General features: G+C 34.1%; 1 long non-coding RNA gene across 1 annotated transcript; it reads right to left on the reverse strand.

Moving 5' to 3' along the window:
* Positions 1 to 3,693: 3,693 nt before the first annotated feature.
* Positions 3,694 to 5,105, reverse strand: LOC136067688 (uncharacterized). The gene is made up of 3 exons (XR_010629118.1): positions 4,487 to 5,105; positions 4,275 to 4,359; positions 3,694 to 4,152 (listed from the first exon to the last, which is right to left on the reverse strand). It is a non-coding gene; the product is annotated as an uncharacterized LOC136067688 (long non-coding RNA).
* Between the last annotated feature and the right edge of the window lie 19 nt (positions 5,106 to 5,124).

The raw sequence follows: 5,124 nt of genomic DNA on the forward strand, positions 1-5,124 counted from the left end.
AAGGAGTTACTTGCATTACGGAGAAAGAACTAACAATTTGTTATTAATTAGGTTTTTTACACCAATTTATATACTATGCCTTTCATTTTTCATATTTCCTCCAAAAAAATGAAGAATCTCACACTTGCATAATATATATATATATTTTTTAAATTAGGAAACCTGATTGGTTCTTTCACATACTTACTCTTTGAGTTCCCTATAAACAAGGACATCTTTCTTCAAAACATCGTATTGTCATATTTCATAGGCGCACTAATTGGAACAATAGGTAAAATTTGAATGATTGAAAATACTACGCAAAATTATGTGATATGATAATTATTTCTTCTATGGCGAATGCGTCTCCATAAGGCAACGTGGCGCTTTGGTAGCCTTTTTTAGCTGATTCTTCAATATACAGTAGACTTAGTCAGAGTTTTGTACTAGGTTTATGCCTTTAGTATACTACCTTTTTATATTGTAGGCTAAATAAATGTACACTTTGAATTTGTTTGATTTTGATGAAATCTTTAACTAGTTACTGTAATTGAGAGGTTGACTAAAAAATGAAAGGGGGTATTGTTGAATCATTAATTATTGGATTTATTCCTCTTGATCTATAGGAGAATAGTTAATATATGCATAAACCAGAAAATATATAATAATAATAATAATAATAATAACAACAATATTATTTTACAAGTATCATGATCTTAGTGAGTATAATCTTGTATATCTCATGTTTACATTTAAATAAGAAATTACATATGTTTCTTAGTAGAAAATAATTCAAAAACATATATATTCTTGGTTATGTTTAGGTTTATGTTTATGTTCATGGAGCTTTTATTTTAATTGTTTTCTTCTAAAAAAAAAGAAGAAGTTATATTTGTTATCAAAGACGCTATCACTATGTTCATTTCTTAGGCTTAAATTAGGAGTGTAATTTGGACTGTTGCAATTAGCATGCTCCTTGTTTCAGCATGGAGAATGTTCGATTAAGTTGCAAGTGTCCTATGAATGGAGGCTCAGGTTGCTACGTATGCTTCTTCTAGAATTGAGGAGTGTGTGCATCTTTTAGTGCTCGAGGATTCTATGTCAAATACTATCCAATCATCCTCTATTGGTATTCCATACGTTTTAAGGAAACGAATATAAAGATAAAGTATGACTCAAATGGAGATAACAATGAAAAAAGTAAAATTTGATATCCTCCAAATTCTCCCTTCACCTTGCTTTTGATCGATCAACACCACCGCGTCACGAATCGCCAACTAGGCGAAGCGTAACAGCGCAGTGGTTTCCAAAATTGACGTGCCGCTAGTAACAAGGTCCTCAATGATCAAGTAGGTTTGGTCCTTGACAAAATGCCCTAGATGGATTTAGAGGTGCTGTAGTCTTTGATTTCCTTGCAGCGCATGAGCATTGGGACTTGGTGAGAGATTGAAACACAAGTGGCCATTGGGAGTGCGGTGTAGGGGACTTTGTAGACAACGTCACAGGCAGTGGTGGGAGGGAGGAGATTAGGGTTTGGGAGATTTTGGAGAGGAGATAAGGGAAAGAGACGTTGAGGTGGAGGTCGATGAAGATTGGGGAAGTCATCCTGGATTTGAGGTTGAAGTTGCCAAATTTCGTGCTAGAGATCTCATGGAGTTGGGGGATTAATTAGTGACTCCATTGACGAGGACAATGACATCTTTCAAAACTGTGTGTGTGTGTGTGTGTGTGAGAGAGAGAGAGAGAGAGAGAGTTTTTAGTGTCTGAGAGTGAGACGGTGTTTTGGCTATGGATTTGTATATGTAGGGACACGCCGGGAAATGAGATGGTGAAATGTGTTGTTGTGAAGGGAGGGAGTGAGTGAGCGAGGGAGTGTGGTTTTGAGTGGGAAATAGAAACAAGTTACAAAAGCTTTGTTTATTCTATGGGACTTTAAATTTTATTTTTTCCGAATAACACCCTTGTTTCTAATAATTATAAACAAGGTCATCAGAATCAGTGATCACTCAACCAATATTTACTTTTATTTAGGCTTTTAAAAAAAAATTTACTGGCATTTGAAAATATTTCATTCTTTTTTATTTTTTAAATTAAAAAATTTAAGCAATGAATTTGAATTTAGTTGAAAAACTTAACCAAAATGGTAGCACAATACGGTTTATACTATAGCTATGCAATTAATTGTTGAAGAAACTAATCTAAACTGATATAGTTGCTAATCTTTATTGTTATTTTTATTTTTTGAGAATCTTATAGTTGTATAATCTAAGGAAAATTATTCATCTTTTTATTATTATTTATAATTATTCATATTTTTATAATTATTTATAATTATTCATCTAAAATGTCGCTAATGTAATTATGGTAATTATTAACAAATATTTATTATGATTGTTATTTATTAGTGAAACGTTACGTCCACAAGATTTTCACAACAAATTCTAATTTGAAGGTTGTTACATGTTTTTAATTTGAATCCATCATTGAAATCACCTTCTTGCCCATTAGTAATAGCAAGTAATTTAACCTATGTCATGCAATTTGTTGTGAAGGTGTTGTGGTTACAAACTCAAAAGTAGAACTCACCCTTGAAAACCGGCTTGCAAGGGGAGGGTGCTCAAGAGCTTATAAACACATGGTTAAACTTACATTTAACCAATGTGAGACACTAGGATCATAACATACCTTGGATGCAGTATTTCTCTATTTGTTATATCAAATTTTGAATTTATTTTTAGTTTTAAAAAAATTTAAAAACTCAAATTTGAATCCAGTCTCTTTATCTTGCCAACACCAACAACACCAAACTTGTGTCCGGCGAGATCTCTGCACTGGAATGGATAGAGAACTTGGCAGCTGGTTCGATTAGGGAGGTATTTTTGCTAGAGTGGGGTGAGTGGAGGAGCTGTATGGCCTGGGTGAAAAGGCCGCAGTTTTAGACCTAGGTTCTAGAATGGAAGTGCAAACCTTTTGTTACAGAGAAAGTAATCTATCCATTTTACAAGTATAGGGTCTGTTTGGATACAACTTATTGTTGCTGAAAACTGATTGTTACTGAAAACACTGTAACAAAATAATTTTAAAATGTATAAATAATACTGTGGGACCCATTTTTAATATTTTTTAATGCGTGACCAGTATATACACAGTGCATGAATAGTGCATACATCGTTTATGAACCGTAAATACTATCTCTCAAATAGGGGTGTACACGGTTCGGTTCGGTCGGTTTTGAAGAGGTTTTTTGCACCACACCTATAGGGTGCGGTTTCACCCTATGCTTAACCGCACCTCACTTTTGGAAGATAAAAACCGGTCTACACAAAGTGCGGTTAATTTTAGTGGTTCGGTGCGGTTCGTTCGGTTATATGTGCTGAATTTTAAAAAATTCCTGTTCTAAGCTTTGGGCTTTTAAGCCTTTAAAAAATAGCATTTTGAGCCCATAACTTCTTTTTAACTGACTTCTTTTTAACTAATCCTTTCTTTATCAAGTTTTAACCACAAGAAAACTCCAAACATCTCACCAAACTCCTAACATTCCAAAACAAATACACAATTATAAAATATCAAAACTCAACTATAATACAACTTAAATTCAACCTGTCAAATTAAACATGTATTTATTAAATACATTAACACATTAATAAATCTAAACTTGTCACAAAATTCCAAATCAAACACACAATTATAAAATATCAAGTCTCATCAACCATAACAAGAGAATTCCAACCTGGCAGCAACATTAACATTAATATTTCTATTATAGTAATCACATCAAATTACAAATATAAGCAGTAGCACAGCCCAAAGAGGAGTAGTTGTGCAGCACTACAAAATAGTCAAGTAGTGCTTGAGAAGCACTATACAAATATACATAATGGATGTTGGACCAAAATATACAATTGGTACACTACACAATTACATATTTTTCACAAAAAATGGAGGCAGTCTAGTCTACTAAGACTAATAGTGTGTTCATTCAGTGCTTTGTGTTGTCACATGTGCATCTAATAAACAAAAATAAAGCAAAGGGCAAAGAAGCACCAAGCCAGCAGCAGCCCAAACACTCCTAATTTGGTCATCTCCATGATAAAGTCAGCAATTCAACCACAAAAAAGTTCTGCAATCAGCCAGCCAACAACTCCAAGTCATCATTTACAAAAAACTCCATCCCTACAATGTCAATCCCCAAAAAATAATGATAAGTAAAAAATAGAAAGCAATACATGACAATTAACACCATTACAAACAGCAGCCAACAAACATAAGCAAATTACATAAAATTTTTAAGTTACCTTAGGTAGCTAAGTCCAAAAAACAGCCCACCTTCCAAATCAGTCTAGTACAGAATCTGTACCCACAGTGGGTTTGGTGCAAGCTCTAAAAGGGGAAAAAAAACAAAAAAATTGTATATAAATAATAACTCACAAATAAATAAATAAATACAAGAGAATTTATAAATAACAAAAGCAGGAAAAAAAATTAGAAAAGAACATAAGCACATTACCCGATTCAAGTTCATAGTTTTCCACTTCATCCATTGCCTCTCGAAGGTTAATTGGTTCAGTTGAATTCTTGGACCTCAACCAATTTTGTGTACAAATCAAAGCTTCAACAGTATTGGGAGACAATGAGCTACGGAAAGGATCTAAAACACGACCCCTGTGCTAAATGCAGATTCTGATGCAACAGTAGAGACGGGAATTGCCAAAACATCACGCGCAAGTTGAGAAAGGATCCTATATCTTGAAGAATTCACCCTCCACCAATCAAGAATATCAAAGCCTTCCGTCTCCGGATCTACACTAGCTTCTAACAAGTATTGATCCAATTCAGATTTGCATTCTACACTATCCTCATCTGCTAAGTGCTGTTTGTAAATACTATTATACCTCTTCATCCTCTCTTCTGCACTACCAAAGCTACTTAGCATGGAGGACTTGGCAGCAACATCACTACTACCAAACTCACTAGTCCCACTAGCACTAGCACCACATGGGGTCCCCATTGCTCCATTATAGTGATTGTACAATCTATTTAAAACTTCCCTAATCTCAATCCTAACTCATCAGCCTTCTCCTTGTCATACCATTGCTTAAACCAAAATCTCACATATTTCAATTTATATCTAGATCAACCACAACA

This window comes from Quercus suber, unplaced genomic scaffold (genome assembly GCF_002906115.3).
Source record: "Quercus suber isolate HL8 unplaced genomic scaffold, Cork oak 2.0 scaffold_82, whole genome shotgun sequence".
NCBI lineage: Eukaryota > Viridiplantae > Streptophyta > Magnoliopsida > Fagales > Fagaceae > Quercus > Quercus suber.